At 49.2% G+C, this 18,401-nt stretch overlaps 1 protein-coding gene across 22 annotated transcripts in view; it reads left to right on the top strand.

The window, feature by feature from the left end:
* WT1 (Wilms tumor 1) overlaps nt 1-13,646 on the top strand; it is a 244,861-nt gene extending 231,215 nt beyond the window's left edge. For 9 of the 22 annotated variants that reach the window (XR_002440296.1, XR_002440276.1, XR_002440279.1 and 6 more), the window contains 7 exons: nt 1,395-1,527; nt 2,084-2,195; nt 2,584-2,740; nt 3,158-3,260; nt 3,715-3,761; nt 4,324-10,059; nt 12,195-13,646. The gene's annotated coding sequence lies outside the window, so the exon portion shown is untranslated. The remainder of the gene's footprint in view (nt 1-1,394; nt 1,528-2,083; nt 2,196-2,583; nt 2,741-3,157; nt 3,261-3,714; nt 3,762-4,323; nt 10,060-12,194) is intronic. The other 13 variants (XR_002440285.1, XR_002440280.1, XR_002440282.1 and 10 more) reach the window with 13 other exon arrangements.

Genomic DNA, 18,401 nt, shown 5'->3' with positions numbered 1-18,401 from the left:
ACTGAAGTCAATAGGCTACTTACCATGGCTGTCAGTAATGACGGGGGCTGTTCCCAAAGCCCACTGTCAGTAAATCAAAATGTGACTGAGAACAAATGCACTGCTGTGGGCAAAGCTTGAAGGTTGTTAGGGAGGCAAGGGAGGAATAATAACCTGATATTTCTCATTGATCATTAAGGATGATTTATCTTTCCCTCTCAAATACCTTGCAGTTGTGGCAGCTAGCAGGAGCTGGCCAAGGAGTGACACACGCAGCTTTCACACTGCTGTTCGTGGGCTGGACCAGGGCCGTGAGAGCCCTGGGAGCTTTGCACCTTCGTGCCCGTGTTGTGTGGGACGCAGGTCCCCACGCAGCAGCAGGGAGCTCAGTACTGCGGCCTGATGTAACCCTGCGGGCTGCCCACGTGCTGCTTCATGCCACTTCACTCCATGCGGGAAGAAGTATGGTCTCACGGTTGCAAAAAGAACAGCTGTGTATTGTTAGAATTCCCTGCAGTGAAGCAAGATGCAACACAATGCTTTTGCAGTGGCGGTATGCATGTTGGATAATACTGTACTGATCCGAGCAGAAAAGCCTGATCTAGGGAAGATAACCATGCCTCCTCGTCAGGGAGTCCCAGTGAGCAGCACAGCGCTGATGCTTTGTGATCCCTGCTTTTTGTACCAAGGCAGACCACAAACGGCATCTCCACTCCATGTCAGCATGGTTCACTTTGGGCATCTTCCTGCTCACCGGCTTTGCTCTTTGATGCAATCAAAGCAGAAGCAAAGAAGGTGGAACTTTCTGAACGTGGCTTCCACTGAGCACAGAAACATCACCTGGGACTGAAGATCTGAAGCTGCCCTGCCAGATGTTGGTGCACACTCAGCTCCGTGCTCATTCCATCTGGCAGTGCTTCACAGGACTCTGTGGAGAGGCTGTGTGTTCCATGAGGGGTGTGAAGGGCTCCTCCTGCCCAGCAGCTTGCTGCCTCCGCCCCTGCAGGGTGCTGCCAACGGCCTGTGTTTGCCAAAGGCTGTATGGCTGTGCTGCACAAGTCATCCATGCCAGAGTGGTGGAGGAGGATGTGTTAGGGAGAGCACGTTCCCCACTGACTGACACAGAACAGATGTGGTAAATAAGTGGCATAACCCGTCCTTAGACCCATTTCCCATCCTGCTGCCTGTTCTCATGAGCTCAAGAGAGAGGTTTGCTTTAATGTGAGGAAAAGATGCAACTTCTCCAACCTGTTTAATAGACACACTAAGTTAAGGGAGGCTGAATTTCTGTCCTTGGCTGGAGCAGGTCTCTCTTTGCCTAAAGGTGAGGTGAGGAAGACATTCCCAACCGGAGGCTCTTGGCCAGATGCCCGAGGTCCCTCACTGCTGCCTTCCTGTGTGTTTCCCGTGTGTAGGGGTGAAACGCTGGCCAGTGCTTGGCTCTCTGAACTGCAGCCACGTCTTCAGCCTGGCAGCTTGAGCAAGCCCTTCAAGCATGGATGGCTTTGTGCTTGCTGCTAGAGGAGACCTCAGCAAGAGCCAGAGGTGGTAAGATGGCTGATCTGGCGGTGCGGGAGCAGCCTCCATCTTTTAGCGCTTGATTTCCTCATCTTAACTCTGCATAAACGCTACTTCTGTGCATTTATTTATACTCAAGTTTAAGTGCCTGTGCGAATTATAGCACAGACAGCCAGAACAGAAATGAGGCATTTAAATGGTAAATAAACACTGCTTGTGCATGCTGGTGCTTTTATAAATAATATCCCCTTTTAAGGCTTATTCTTTGCCATACAGAAATGTCACTTTTCAGAACATCTGAACCCACAAACAACATACATCAATCTCTTTATATGCTTATTTAAAGAGTATATCAAACTATTTCTGCAAGCCAAGAGGACTAAATTTTCCATGAATTCTAAATAACCGCCCTTAACCCAGAAGATGTCATCAGTTTTCTATAATAATAGTCCCAAATGCAGCAGCTGTGGGTCTACAGTACCTCTCTGAGGAGGGTGGTGAGCCATACAGTTCTGGATTCGTACTTATCTCTGAGAATGTTCTGTATTTTGTGTATGGTGCTCCACATGTTTGGCTGTCCTCACAGGTGTGTGGAGCCTCTAAGGGTGGGCTTTGCTGCTAAAAGCGCTGGAGAAGCTCTTGGCAAGCAGGTGAGGTGCTGCTGCAGCAGAGCCACTCCGCACCGATGGCGAAGAGAGGTATGTCGATGCAGTGGGATTTCTCCAGCCCTCAGGTGAGGCAGTTTGTTGACAGTGCTCATCTGCATTATTACTGCTTACAACTCACAGAAACCGTTCAAAGCTCCTACCATTATCACTCCATTTCTTACCGTGATAAGTCCTGGTTATAAATGCAGTCCTGTAGAGACTCCTGGTTGGCCTTTGCTGCCATTCATTGGAATGGAAAGCAATGCTAAGCCTTCTCCCTTGCTTTGTCCTTTAACTCTTGGGCTTCTTTCAGTGTGCTCTGGATTTAGAGCCACCTTCCTCATGTTCTTTATCACAACATTTACAATGCATACCTATAAACTCTGCCAAATTCTGCTTGGTACCATTGTAGTAACTACTGCCCTTGACTACCTACCAGGGTGACTTCGAGTTTGACACCTAAAACATTGCAGTGAGCATACAGGTGGCTCACTGGATGCAGGTTCAACCGGTGAACCTCCGTGGATGGATGCACACTGACAAGGAAGCACTGACCTCACAGAAATGTGTTTTTCCATCCTGGATGCTGAGCACAGGTAGGAGCATCATGCAGTGTGGAGCTACACTTGCTCTGAAGTACATGTAAAACCTTCTCTGAAGTTAGCAGGGAAAGAAAGTGTTTCTATGACCTTTTGTGTCTAATAAGCAGAGTGTGGTGGTGGATTTTATTGTGGATGAAGTTTTGCCATAAGATTGTAAGATGCAAAACTGAGAAAAAATTGAATACTGGGCAAAAAGGACCGAGGCAAAACATGAGCGTTATCCAGTCTCCTCCTAATGTGCTCTCTCAGAGTGGATAATAATATAAACATTCATCCATTAGAAAAAAACTACCCTTTACTGCCCCCCATTAAATACATTGGCAGTCCTATTAAAATACAAGTCAGATTTGTGTTTAATGATCTTGAAAGGAAAGTAATTGCTTGAGTATTACCATTCAAATGTTCTTGCAGCAGCATATAATATTTACAGTCTGAGCGGCACTTCTGAGCACGGCACGGCACTGAAGATTGCCCAGCCTCTTCACAGGAACAGCCTGCGTGGCCAAGAGCTCGGGTACGGAAATGATATGCTATCTGAGCACTGTACAACCTGGGAGAAACAACCTGGTGATGGGCTGCATCATTTTTCAATTTTAATAAGCTCCTGCAAGAAAATCTTTAAAAAAACCCATACCTTCTGCAGAGGCATGGCTCAAGTGCTGCCAGTGCTTGCCCAGGTGAGGAGCTCTGGTGTTGCTCCCACGAGCAAGCTCCTTGCTTTGGGAAGATTTTGTGCCAACATCAGACACAAAGTCCTGCTGAGAACAGTAGTATTTGCTATGCATTTTAACCCTTGGTAGTGTCTTACAAAGGTGAAGGCATCACAGATTATTTTTTGTTCAACTGTTATGTATGTGTTTGTGGGAAAATCCTCGGGTCAAAACTTGTTTCAACTGAGGAAGAAGGGAAAGTGAAAGCAAATTCAAAGAGGAAACAAAAAAGATTTTGTGGTATATTTATTTGTACAGGTGTATCAAGCATGAACACGGAGAGTGTTTCATAAAGCAAGCAGCAGGTATGCCACAAAGAGTATCAGAACTTTTATGATGGGGAAAGCGAATTCCTTGTCCTTTTCTCCTTCTCTCACCTGCCTTGCCCACCAAGGCCTTTGTCCTTCAGGAGTCCTTCAAAGTGATGGTAGCATCCTGGGCTGGCAGGGTCTGCCTCTTGCTCTCTGCTAGGTGACGTGGGGTGGCCACAGGCATCACTAAGACTCCTGCGCCCACATACAAACAAGATCAATTAAAAAATATTAACAATTCAAAATGTCCAGGGCATTGCTTTTTGTTGGACATGCTGGTTTTGAGATTGACAATCCTGCCGTAGTGCATTAGCCTGTACAGCCTCAGATGCCACCACCAGGCACCATCCCAAGTGGGAAGGACAGCAGGGACATGAGCTGAAAGGACCTAGATGAGATGCAGCAGAGCACCACCATGTGCTGATCCACCTGGTGCCATGGGCTGGGTACTAATGTCAGCACTTGTGGGTCTATGATGATTTGATTTGTAAGGGGACATTTTACAGAGTTTCCATCCTTTGTATGCACTGAACTGACAGTCTGTTTTGTTTATTAGGAAGTGTTATTCCTTGCCGGGTGTTGGTTGCCACCCTTTCTCCATCTCAGCCAGCCTAGATAACCCCGTGAAGTGGTGGCTGAAACATCACAGGTGCGGTGATCCTGATTCTCTCTAAGACTTTCTTGGATTGTGCTCACGACCGAAGACATGTAAAGCAGATGCACAGGTACTTCATGCACAATCCCTAGGTGATGCCAGGAGCCTTAGCACAGGTAAGAGTGAGAGTTGAAATCTCTGCAAGTACTGTGAAATGCCTGTACACCTGTCCATGAGCAAGCGAAGGGGAAGAGAGAAGCAGAGGCCGAGAACCAGGAAAAAGGAAAACAATTCCTGTTTATGCAATCTGTAATAGTAGGGAAGAGCAGATAGGCCCTTCAAAGTTTTCTGATTCTCTAATTGGCATGTTTTAAATTTCAAGCTGGAACACATCAGGTGCAGTCAACAAACACAGGACAAAATGCACCTACGCAATTTTAACATGACTTGCCTCGACTTCAGGTCAACTAAGCAGTACAGCTGGATGACACAACACATTGCTCTTGAGAGCCCAAACAAAGCTCTTGTGTTGTTGCTGCACTTTGGACCGACTGTTATTCAGGCTTGATGACCAACTGGTGGTGCTAATGCTTCACTGGATGGGAGGTGAAGGAGGGTTCATTACCCCTCAATAAATATGTACATGCATTACAGAAACCCTCTGCAAATTACAAAGCAGCTTTCACCAACCTTGCAATTAAAGGATTCAGCTTGATTTTTAAAAGACGCTTGCAGGAAGCAGTTAGACACATGTATTCTGAAATTTCATATGGCAGCCCTTTAATCACGATGGCTTCAAGGAGCAGTCACTTGCTTAGGACACTTGACCTTCAGTCCTTAGTTCTTACAGCAAGGTTTTGTGTATTCTCTTGTATCTGTGGTAGGATGTTTATTGCCTGGGAGGGAGGTTAGATACTCACGTGTTTACAGAGGGCTGTGAAGCAGTAAAGCATCAAGACAGGGACAGAGGGATGGCTAGCCTCATTCAGAGCAACCCATGTGCCTGATCAGCCCTGGCCTAAGCCTCAGTGAGCAGGAAGGCTCTGGAGCCTGGTGTCACTCTGTGTTTCACAGCATGGTCATTTACTGCAGCAGATCTAGACTCCAAGAACAGTAGAGCATGAGAAAACAAACAAAAAAATGGTACTCTCATTTATTTCAGTGAGTGATTTTTTTAAAAAAAAGCCAAGATACCATTTTTTGTTTTTGGTGGAGCTGTTTACTCTCCTAGACATTTGTACCTGATGGCATTTTGCAACTCTGTCCCCTAGGTGTTGCACTGACAGCCACCTGTAACACAAAGGTCACTGGCAAGTTTGCAAGGGGCTTTCCTGCTGCCTGGAGAGAGGAGGAGTAGAATAATTTTCTTTTGCAGCACGCAGACTGTGAGAAGAGAACCCCTTTTCACACCAGCCCTGACCTGTGAGAATGTTTTCCTGGCAGGGCTGCACAGGAGCCATGCAGAGTAACAGTGAGGAATGGAGCGGGAACCAGTGGTGTGGATGGTTTGTGACATCCCAGGTGATGACAGCCACCATAGTGTCGCATTGCCACTGAGTCTGTTTACTCCCTGAAATCATCTTCCTCTAGTAGCTGCTGTGCTGCTGTTGAGATGCTGGAGCAGCAAGGTACCCCTGGGCCAGCAGGAATGGCACCGTGGGCAGGGGCATAGTTCCTGGTTTCCTCTGGACTGAAACTTCTGTGGGTGCTACACCAAGATCTACCACCCACCATCCTGCAAAAACACCTCTGGAACTGCTGCATTCAGATGCTTGATTTTGGCCATTTTTCTAGGCACACACACTAAAAGAAAACAGGACAGATCCCAAACATGGGAATCCTGCAAGGTCAAAGTCACAAAGGTCTCCCCGTCCTCTTGCTCCCCGCATACTGCCCTCTGCCCTGCTGCCCAGGGTGCTGTCCTGGTGAGGAGCTGGCTGAAGGTAAGAGGTAGCTGAGCTTCAGCTGTCATTCACTGACCAGTGCATCAAATTCAACTCTCAGTGGAAGACGCAAGTCTTCTTGCTCTCCTTCCTTCCAAAGTGGGCCCAAGGGCATGTGGCGGTTTTCAGGCCCTTTTTTCTTCCATTCCTAATGACTTGTTTTTTCTACTCCAAATCCCTTCCTGGTAGTTTTCTAAGTTTCCTTTTCTTGGATGGTGTCACCTCTCTTTTCTTTCCCCACGCACGTTCTTCTCCAGGGGCAGCCCTAGCAGTGCTCTCTGCTTGGGTTGATCATAGGCAAGACTCTGCTCTGCTGTTGGTTTTCCCTTTCTGCCTCTTCTTGCTTCTTTCCCATACTCAGGCATATTAATATTCCAACTCTGATATTCATTTTTTATCTTTTGTTGGAGAACATTTGCCTTCTGTCTCATTTGGAAAAAAGTGCGATCGGTGCCAGGTTTTTAACAAGGTGAAGGCTTCTTCTTTATTTCTGTTCCAGCCACTACTTCTCTATTTTTGTTCCAGCTCTGCTGCTTTGGGTTGTGGGATGTGCAAACCCTGAGAGGCACACACACGTTGGGTGTGCAAGTTGGAGCTTTGCATGTACAAATATCCAGCTGAATGCATTCCTGGTGATCCATGTTCCTAAATACATGACTGCTATATACAGCCATGGCAAACCATGGCTGATGGAGTGTAGATTTTTTTCAGATGTGATGCAGCAGTGCAGGGCAGCACAGATGAGGTGTGCTTGTGAACGTGCTGCATTTCTGCATGCGGTCCTTGCCTTCTGACATTTGCAAATTTGTCCCTTAATCTCTGCGGTGCAGGATTTGCTGTCAAGGAACATTGTCTGGGATGAGCTGTTGGGATTCAGATTATCAACTAAACATTAATTATTCTTCTGACTAAACCCTCAACAGCTAGGCTAGAATAATACAAATGTAAAGAAAGAAATGAGTATGAATCATGTTCTGTACTTGAAATCTGGAATGAATCCTACTGTAGAAACAGAATCATATACCATAAGCGTATGTGTGTAGAGACATAACAGAGCCAGATCTTCAGCTGGGACTGAGCCAGGCAGTGCCTCTGGAACCAAAAGGCATGTTCCTGAGTTGAAGCTCCCAACCTGCTTTATTCTGAGCACCCAGAGGGATTGCAGGTAATGACAAGATCTGTCGGGCTGTGCTGAGGAAACCAAAATCACAATAACAAGGAAGTTCTGTTATTTTTTTTGCTGTAGAGAAACACTTTTTATTAATCACATTTATGCAAGAAGCTGCTTAGACAGACAGAAGTGACATAAGCCCTTCGAGAAGCGGTAACTGGCAGAGTGTAAAGGTAAAAGCATCAGACCTTTGTGAAAGAAACTAAATCCCTTCTGTCTGCTGTCTTCACTAGGCAGGAAGACCCATGTCTTCAGTTTGCGTAGGTGGCTGCTCTAATTGCACTACAGGTTTGTATTTATATTTATGTCCCTGTGTTTGATGCATGGTAGAAATGTCATAGTGCTTAAGTTCATTAGGGTGTTGTCTCTGTGTTCAGCTGGGCTAGAGAAGAAGTATTTCCCTTTCAGCGTATGCAACTAACTGCTTTTGAGCCCAAGCCATGGTTCAGAATAGATCCATAAAGAGCTAATGAGAAGAATAAAAATCAGATAGTTAAAAAATGATGTAAGGTAGGGTCTTAATTTTTTATTATTAAATTCACAGTGCATTAAATATTAAGTGTTCATAAACTTTGTTTTGTGCAATGATAAATTAATAATATCTACATAGGCATGTTCTTTTACAACAGGGAGGCCAAGAAATGTAGTACCGGAGGACCTTGTGTTGACAATTGAAGCTATTAGAATAGACTCCTTCATCTTCAATCATAAAAAGTAGATAATGTTATTTCTTATTACTATTAAATGCAAAATGTCTTCCTTAGGAAACATATATGTCATTACTAAAAATAACTACCAGGGAATGTTTTGAGCAACCAAGAAAAAGATGTTAACAAATTATATCTTCAGATAAATCCAGTGAAATGTTCTCTGCTGATCTGTGTCATATTCACAGTGCTTTCCAACTTATCCTTGTGTTAGCCCATAGCAGGTTGCATAAGGTTTATGTCCGAGGACAGGCGGTAATGGCTTAACATGACACATTGTACTTTTGGGAATCGTAACCAGCACTAATGGCCCCAAAATGCAGATTCTTGTGTTACTGAAAGATGCCTGCCAGCCTCTGCTTGGGGAAGGAACGGTGAACTTTGTGTTTTGCTTCTTTTCTGTGAACGTTGAACAATACCTCCTTGATTAAGAACGGGGGATTTTGTTAACTTTTCTCCGGGATTTAACAACAGTATTCATTCAAGTGAACCTTGTGGTTTAAAAACACACGGTGGGGTGGGTATCTTCAGCCTCCTCAAGGAAAGGAGGTTTTTCTTTAGAGAGGCCATGGAGGTGTAGTTTGGAGTTCACATAGGCTGGAGGAAGGGGTGATGGTTTTGGCAAGTTTGCTATTTGTACGTGACCCAGAGAGAGGATCCATCCTCTGGTCGCTGGAGCGGCTCCCAGTGCCTGTGAGTGGCCTCACTCTGGGCTTCTGCCTGTAGAACCCCTTCACCAGCTGAGAGTTTTGGCACCCGAAACCCGCAGGGAATACTTTTTTGTTTTTTACTGGAAACAGCTGGGACAAAAGGTTGGTTTGCAAAAACAGACGCTAATTTTTGAGTCTGGAAATGTTAAATATTTTTCCAAACTAGGAACCAAAGGAGAATCATTTGAGATTTCTGTGAATGACCCTGACGTCCTCAGGCAGCTCCTGCCCCAGTTTTTACCCCAAGCCCCTCAGTTGGAGGCCTGGGTTCGGCAGGGCTGGAGCAACATGTGCTCCCGCTGTCTGTTCCAACGGCCCCAGCCAGCTGATGGGAACTAGGACATGCCGAGGAGCGGGCGCTCCCCGCTCAGCTGCTGCAGTGGGCTCGGACCAGCTGGAACATGGAGGGGCCGCCAGCAGCTCCCCGCCAGCCCGGCTCCCAGGGCAGCTTGAGGCGTGGACTGGTGGAGGCAGTGAAGCCCAACGGGGAGGGGACAAGCCCCAAGGGGAGCAGCAGCTGCGGCTCCCTGCCAGGCTCCCCTGGGCCCGTGTCCACGGCACGACCCTGCCCATCAATTCCCACTTCCCCCTCTGGCCGGGGCTGCCTCGCCTTTTCTCAAGCCTTCAGAATGGTGCGTAAGTGACCTTGTGCCTGTTTGGAGGTGAGGAGGCAGAAGGAAGCCTCATTCCAATGACAGAGTGCCAGTGCCCCCCTCCCCCCCTTCACCAGCTGGGTGACCCAGCTTTTTGCTACATCAAAGCATGGGAAGAAAGCACCCCTGGCCAGGCACTCTGCCGTCCCCATCCCACAGCCCCCCTGGCTGTGTTTGTAGGGCAGCCAAAGCACTGCTGGCCCCATCGGCCCCTGGCTCCATGGGGAACACCTAGAGGAGTGCAGAGTGAGCCCCTTTCCCAGGCTGCTGCCAAACCATGCTGTCCCACTGCTTTGCCCTGCAGCTCTGTGGCTGGTTTTGCCATTGCATTTTGGTTTAAAACTGGTCCAGCTTTCCGTGATGCCCTTACAAGACAGGGCATTGATTTCTCATCCTGACTTCCTTTATTCCTTGCAAACCTCTTCTAGAAGGGCCTTCCCGGAGGAGCCGAGCTGCATTGCGACTGGCTTTTCACTGCGATCCTGGGGAGTCACTTGGTCAAGTAAAGCTGCTGTATGTAAACGCTGCATTCACTGCATAACAATTGGAGTGAAGTTTTTATGCACAGGGCTTTTTATTTTCCAATCAGCAGCACTGAGTTGGGACTTTTGGGCTAAACTGGTAGCTCTGGGCAGCTTTGAAGCATCACAAGTGGAGGGTTTTGTCTGCGGAAGATTTACTAGCAGCGATCTTTTATTCAACCGTTTTATTAGCCTCCTTTTACATATGTATAGCAGTGAGGGGAAAAAAACCTGCTGTTGGTGAAGTGCAGAGTCTATTTCCCCTGTGGTATGCGCGCACACAAAAAAATTGTGTGAAAAACTGTAGCCCATGGGCCTCCCCAGGGACTGAAATGTCACCTTTTAGCAAGGTTTTCCTATAGCACTTCTGTGCCCCTCGCCCCGGGCATGGAGGTTGGGGCCAGGGTAAGAAGCGCACGGCTCTGGGCAGCCCTGCTGGAATAAATGTGCTCACCCGCAGTGCAAGCGGGGGGAAGTTTTCGCCTGCTTAACACATTTTTTATAATTTTCCCTGGAAGTTCTTGTTGAATTGAGCCCCGATGCGTGGACAAATTGGACAAGAAAAGTTTAAATGTTACCACTTTGGCTTCTCCTCAAGTGGTGCTGAGCACAGATGTTTGGAGGGGCCATCATGTCCCCGTAAGAATGGGGGCTTTGTGTGCATAACCTTACAAAGGGCAGAATAGCCCTGCTTTGCTGCCAGCCACGGGATCATCCTATCTTTATGTGTTGATTTATTAGGCCAGGGATGAATGAAACCGTAATTAATATTACTGAAGCATTAGAGTCTATTTAATTTAAATGCCACTGAATATTTCACTTTCAGTTGGGAGTGACAATGTGTTCGGGACTGTTGGTGAAAGCCTCAGCCATCTGTTACCCCTACTAAGAAGGGAAGACAAGAGAAACACAGGGAGACAGAGAGCATTGAGCTTTGTGGCTTTTCCAAGCCTCCAGGATCATCATTCAACTCAAGGGCAGCCAAGAAACATTCCTGCGCATTGGGCCCTTCGTGTATAGGGGAAAGGCTATAGGGACTGAAAGGGTATGAGGGCAGAGCATCATCCCGGAGGGTGGGGAGAGAGGGAAGCAGAGAAAGGAAGGTGGAGTTTTATAGCGCATGGTACACACAGAGTCACAGCAAGCAAGTGCTGAGGAAGGGGAGGACAGACGAGGGCACTGGGTGCTTGCTGGCAATCCAAAAGCATTTTTAAAGATGGGGATGGGGAAAGAGCCCAGGCAGGTCTGAATGCTGCCCGTGAGCCTCAACAATGAGGGTGAGGTCCAGCCCCAGCACAGCAAACCTCCAGGCTCCGGTCTGACGAGCACTGCAACGCTGGAGGCACGAGGCCATGTCTCTTGTGATCTGTGTGGCCCCACCGAGGCAGAACAAGTGAAGGGGAGAATAAAGGGTGATGGAGGAGGCTGTCCTGTCCTGAGAGCAGTGGCACAGGGGACTGGGCAGCAAGGTGCAGGCCTGGGGTTGCAGGGCTGGGTGGGAGCAGCGCCGGCACAGGAGTGGTGTGAGGCTCTGCCTCCCTGGGATGGCAATTAGCACAGTGGGGTGTCCTATAATTGGGATAATTTGTTCTCCCGGTTTTTCTCCCTCAAATGGATTTGATGCCAGAGGGAAGCAGTGTGACTCACACCTTGCCATGCCAATTAGCTGATAAACATCAAATGTAAACAAAGATGGCCTAATTAAGACTAGTCGCCCAACCTCGACATGCATCTTGTCAAAATCCTACCAGCCTTTTGCATCCAGACTTATTCTCTCCTTTGCCAGGACTAAATTAGTGGCTTTGCACAAGAAACTCTTATCTCTGAGAGAAGCTTAGGGCAGGTAATGAGGGAAATTGGGAGCTGGCCGAGGGAGCGGTACCGTCCCCGTCCTTCCCACCAGCGCCGCACGGGGACAGACAGCTGCTGTTTGTCCAGGTGAGCACCACCCCAAGGTGTTTGTGCTCACCTCCAGCCTCTGCTGGTATCTTGGCCTTGAGCCATGCTTGGTGCTGGTCCAGGTTGGCTGCTCCCTTGCTATTGCTGTGGCTTCGCAGCATCTCAGAATGCTGATATGATTGATATTAGGCTGCCTGGACTAAAACTCACCAGTGCCTCTTCTTCCAGGGTAAAGGTCCTCTGCAAGTCCTCAGGGAGAGCTCCAGTGGCTCTCAGCAATCGGTCAACCACCCCGCGTAGAGTGGGAATAAATAGAGAACTGCGCAAGCAAGGGCAGTCAAGCACCACTGATATCTCCTGCTTCCCACAGAACGCTGCAGAAAGTAACCTGGAGAAGTCACCTGCTCTGATTTGCTCTGGTGGGAGTGGTGTCTTGTTCACAGAACAAATGAATGTCACTCTAGTGTTATTTATTTAAAATATTTATTTAAAATCTCAGTCAGCACAGCATACCAGCGATTCTCCATTGCGATTGCCACAGCTTCTGCTGAATTTCAGATTTCTCTGTTGAAGTGAAAGGGAAAGAAGGACACTGAGCTCTCCAGGAGGATGGCTGCAGCATGTCTGGAGTGCCCCTTGATGCCCTCACCCCTGGGCCCACACCAAGCCCTGTTCTCGCCTGAGCGCCGAAGGGAAATGCTGCCTGTGGGCCAGGAAAGCGCCATGTAAGGAGAAGTGGAAGGTTTCCAGCTCTCAGAGAGCTACTGGTGAGCACTTCCAAAGGAGCGTAAGAACACTTTGAAGTTCATCCCATGACTTAATAACCCGCTTTTGGGGGATGCTTTCAAATCGCGTCCCAAAGGACCGATCCGCGCTTCATTTTACTAAACATGGACACACAAGGTGCAGCGCAGTTCACTAGGATGCCCCTCCCACAGTGGTGTGCTGTGACAGAAGAGCTGCACAGCCTGCAAGCCAGTGGGCAGGATCGCTGCCACGCATCCCCACCAGCCCCACAGCCACTGCAGGAGGCCACATCGCAAAGCAGCGCTGAGGCTGCGCGGGTCCGGTGATGCGCGGGGATCCCCTCTGCAGCGTGGTGTGCACTAAGCCTCCAAAGCCGACGTCCCTTTGAAAGCTCTCTTAATATATCCAATTATAGATTTTCAGCAACTTTGAGGAATGTTGGCTTTCCCAGCAGCTGACCTCAGAAAACACCATTGAAACCATGAGGGATTTTGCTGTTGAGCTCAGCGGGGGAGGATCAGGTCCTACATAATTTTATTGTCAGCAATGATGACCTCTCTTCACAAATGAAGAATGCCCGTCCTGAACCATGCCCTTCGGAACGTAAACTGTTTATTTTTATAGCCGGATCCTTCCCCGAGTGGGATATTTGTGCATGGTTAACTTATCCTGGGCTTTAAATGCTTGCCAAGTGGCTTTAATAGCAGGATGTTGTTTAGAAAGATTGGGAAGGATTGCAGGCAGTAATAGAGATAATTGCCAAGGAGAGATAAATGAATCTTCAATCTCAGACCAAGTTGGCTTTATTGTTGGGTCAGGAGGGAAGGTCCAGAAAAATCCCTCGTCTGCCACTAAATGTGTAATGATAGTTTGGGATTTAGGGAAGCTGGCAGCTGTCGAGATCTTCCAATAAAAACATCTTTTGAGGCTTAACACAGGTTTGCAACTCCATATAAAGGCATGAAAGCCCCTTTTCGCTGCAGAGACTTAGTGTCGCAAGATCCAAAAGCTGGAGGTGAGTTTTGGGGAGAGCAGCAGCTGACGAGGCCCCACACGTTAGTCACCCTGTGATCAGGGAGCAGGCCTAGCGCCAGCCTCCAACCAGAAATTATCCCACCTCATCATGCAGAATTAAAGTGCTTCGTGACGTGGTGGCTTGGCAGCTCGGCCTTGTTTCCAAAATGAGTCGCCCAAAATGAAGCTGGGGCAAAACCACTCCAGCATTTCAAAAATATGGAAGAATCATAGATTCATAGAATCATTAAGGTTGGAAAAGACCTCTAAGATCATCCAGTCCAGCCCCAACCCACCCCCACCATGTCCACTGACCACGTCCCTCAGTGCCACATCTCCACGGTTGTGGAACGCTTCTGGGAACGGTGACTCCACCACGTCCCTGGGCAGCCTGTGCCAGTGCCTCACCACTCCTTCTGAGGAGTTTTTCCTAATATCCATCCTAATTGTTCCTAATATCCAACCTAAAGAAAGCCCCATTTGTGAACACATCTTGTCACCCAGCAGGACAGCGTCCCCTCAGTGGCTGGCTCAGTTCCCCAGCCCGGGGCTACGTTCCCAGCCAGGCTGCAGCCCCACTTCAGGAGCAGCCACCCCGGGCCCCCAGCCCACCCTGCACAGCAACGTGCTCGCACTTGGCGCATTGCTCGGAGATTTGGGGCTGAGGCGTGTTCCTGCGGCTGACACCCAGCCTGGCCTGCCCGTTCCTGCGCATCCCAGTGCAGGGCTGTCATGGCTCATTACCTGTCTGTCTGAGGTTCAAGCCTGGATGACTTCTAATTTTTTGAAGCTTAATGCTGGGAAAACAGAATTGGTTCAGTTCACCTCCTGGATATGTGTGTTTATGATATACAACGTGATATCGCGCACAACCTCCCAGCTGCTTTCATTGCCGAAAAATGGCCCTGCTTTATCCGAAGCAGACCTTTCTAACAGTGTACCAACCGTGTGCGATGAGGAACGTGTCCCCAGCAGACGCCAGAGCCTGGGTGCCATTTGCTCCTGCTCTGTCCAGGCCCACAGCACGCAGTGACTGCAAGCCCCTCGCTGCGCCGTTCTCAGCTGCTTTACAAGGCTGCAGCTAATGTCATAACAAGAATTAAACTGTCTCATCCTATTACGCCCATCGTAGCTGACTTCACTGCCTATTAAGGTGACAGTGCAGTGATTTGAAATTTGTGTTAATTGTTTACCCCGTGTTGCCGAGGCCTTCTTGGGGTGTGTGCGGCAGCCTGCAGGTTTCCTATGGCCATGGATTATCTCTGTGTTCTACTTTTTATGGACTCGCAGAGAATACCCTCATAGTCGGAATCACACCATCTGCCCATGGAGTTCCTTGGCCCATTCATTACCCCACTTGGTCACATTGGAGAACAAACCCATGGGAAGGGCATGGCTGGCTTTGGCAATACAAGGCTTTGAGAGGCTTTTTGCCCTCCCTGATTCCTATCTGCATCCTCTGCCTTCATTTCGTGCTGTGGACAAAAAAAAATGAACTTGTGCACGGGCTGCAACTGGGGCTGAAAATCCTCAGGCGCCCAGCACATTTTGCACAGTTTATAGCTTATAAACGTGGCTGCGATTTGCTAAACTATTGCCGGTTATTTGAGTTCCCAGCGCTTCTACGTGGGGAAAAGCCAAGTCTCCCGGCTGCCATTAGAGAGCATTTCATTAGCACAAGCATTCACTATTTATATTTTGAGCAGAAACGCGCCACTTGCTGCCACGAATAAAGCATAAAGCTCTCCCAGCCTGTTCCTGGCTGTTCCCACACCCAAGCGCTGCACCCAGCATGGTCCTGCGCTGCCAGCGGCATTGCCTGCATTAACACCAACTTTGCTGCCCTCAGAAAGCACCACTTGTTGCCCGCTGGCCTTCAAACGCCCAATTGTTCCCCATCTGTTTGGATGAACTTCTCCCTTGTATGTTCGTCTGGGATTTAATCACGATAAAACTGCACACAATGACAGATTGTGGGCAAGCGAAAGGTGCCGGGCAAGCTCAGTGCGGCACTTCAGCCACTGCCTCTGCGTGCTGTACGGGAGCGAGAGCATGGGGAGCCCAGCAGCCTCCATGCGAGGGGCAAATGCAGGTGGGCACGGGATGGGCAGGATGTGTCCTGGCTCCCTCACTACCCAGCAGCCTCACATCTGCATCCACATCTGCGCCCACATCTGCAGCCGCATTGCATCTTCTGCTGTCAGTCCCTCTAGCACAAGAAGCTGCAAATTGGAGGTAAAATTATTATGGGATTACTCTGAGGCTTTCCTCAAACTTGCAGACGTGGTCTTATTTCTCTTGGCCTCTGCCACCAGCAACCGCCTGAGTCGCTGCTTTAGAGGAAAAGTGCACTTAGCTCTTCTGCGGCTACCGCTTCTCACCCAGGAACATTCGAGGGTGTTTAAGTATTCATGGGGTGTGGAGTTTGGGGATCAGATGGTTTCTGTACTTTTTGCTTGGATTTTTTACCCTTATCTTATGACATCTGCACTCGTTGCTGATGTGACCTACTTAGGAAAGCGCTGGCACCTGCAGCAGCGGAGCATGGCACACCATGGCATAGCGCAGCACGGCACAGTGTGCTGCAGCCCATGAGCCCCGAATCGTGCGGGTGCACGGTGGGACGTGGGCTGTTGGCAGCACCCAGCACTGCTCCCCAGCCCGAGCCTGGCGGAGCTGCAAACATCACTTGCAGGGTTTTTTTCCAGGAATGCACTCCTCTGCGTCCACACTTTGAAAACAAAAGGCAAACAAGTTGCAGCAGACTTTCTCTTGCAAAATGAATTTGTCAAGCTCTGCTGCGTTTTGCTGAAGTGTAAGAAACTGAAATAAAAGTGATCAGAAAGTTAAGAACCTGGCTCCGGGGCAGAGCGCGGCGGGGATTTCGCTGCCTGTTTGCTCTTCCCAACGCTGGAGGTGTGGGCAGGTTTCCTTGTTGCCAGAGGAAATTATTAATGGCTCCAAGACCTTTCCAGATTGATCTTTTCCCTTCACCGTTGCATTCTGCAGATAATGCTCTGATAATGTTTTTCAGACAATAATGAAAATAGCTCAGGAAATCACAATTTTGAGACAGCGTTGGGGCTCTTCCCTTTATTCCATTCCATTTGTCCATCGGCTCTGGCAGCAAATGGAAATTCCCGGTGCCCCCCCGCCAGACATATTTCTGTCTGCGTTCGGCTGCTTTTTTCTACCCCATCTCCTTCTGCTCTGCGTGATCTGTCAATATTGGGTTTCCCTTCATTACACTTTCCCCCCTTAGCGCCTGTTCTTCCTCGCTGATTTCTCCTCCCTTTACCGTTGCCGTTTTCAGGGTTTGCTTTGGTTCAGGACTGCTGCGCTGTGTCTGAAAGCAACGAGCACGGCGGTGTCTGTCACTACAGAGCACTGTTTGCATCAGCTCTGTTTTGGGGCTCCAGCTCCTCATGCACTGCTCGCACCGCACAGCAATTACCCGGCCGAGGCGGTCGGTGAGATGAAGAGCTGTCAATACCACGTCTATTGCAGATGAGGCATCTGCAGGTATGGATCAGAGCAATCTGGCCATTGATTTTGGGATTCTCGCTCCTCCGAGGACAGTGACAAATCCATACGTTGTCCCCAGGTGATGGGTTTTGCCTGTAGATTTCTGATTTCCTCGGGGTGTGCTGGTGTGAAGGGAGTGTCGGTCTCTCGGTGCCAATGGGTAAAGCTTGATTGGAAGAATGGGCACAAACAGTGCAGAGAAAACCCTGCTGTGTGGCTGCTTCTCCTATTAGATCAGCGTCTGTTGAGTCAGCCCTTTGAAAGCCCTTTGTGCTGCAGAAGATCCCATGCAGGTAAGCGTGTCCTTACTGAAAAAGAGAGATTCTCTTCCCTGTGGGGTCGTGTCTGTGTATGTGGGTGCACGAATGCTGTGAGCCCTCTGAACCTGCAGCCCTACACAGTGCCCTGCTCAGTGGGCCCGCAGCCAGCACCAGCGTTGGCGAGGAATGGGTCATCACCACGCACACTGCCAGTGATTGCTGGAAGTATGACATTTGGAGAGAGTACGTCTTCCCCCTGTGCTCCCTGTGATGATGTGTTACAGAAGACGATCGTTCTGTAAGACTTACGGAACTTTTGGCACTGGGGTCGCTTTTATAAAGCGGGACACGGTGGCAAAACACAGGTCCAAGGTAGGAACAAATAGAGGAGCACTGGGACTGCCCATTTTGAAACCAAACGAGGGCCGAGGAGCTGTGAGCTCCCCCTTGTTGGGGGCACACAACAACACCTGCTGGCGCTGCCCAGCTGTGCACTGAGGCCTTCCTGGGTCGAGGGTCCCCTGCCCAGAGCAGCCCTGTGCCACTCCGGCACACAGAGGCTTCGGTGAGAGGGTGGGTTGGAGCGCTTAGCGCACATCCGACCGAAAAAGATGTGACACTGTGAGCAGAGCGCGTGTGAAAGTGTGAACGCGTGGCTGCGGCTGTGCGCGGTGTGTGCGTGCTGCGGGGCCCGGAGCAGCTGGGCCAGGGCCTGCGGGGGCTGTCCTGGGGACTGCACGGTGCCGCATTCATGGGCGTGTGTCCATGTGCTTGTGTGTCTGTATGTCTGCGTGTCTGTATGGGGCAAGGAGGGTGGGCAACGGGGCACCCCAGCTTCATTCCTCCCCCGCGATGTGATGGAGCACCTGACCCGGAATCCTCGCTCTCC

Source organism: Numida meleagris, chromosome 6 (assembly GCF_002078875.1).
Source record: "Numida meleagris isolate 19003 breed g44 Domestic line chromosome 6, NumMel1.0, whole genome shotgun sequence".
Classification (NCBI taxonomy): Eukaryota; Metazoa; Chordata; class Aves; order Galliformes; family Numididae; genus Numida; species Numida meleagris.
The sequence above is the reverse complement of the archived record's forward strand: the minus strand, read 5'-3'. Positions and strand labels throughout refer to the sequence as shown.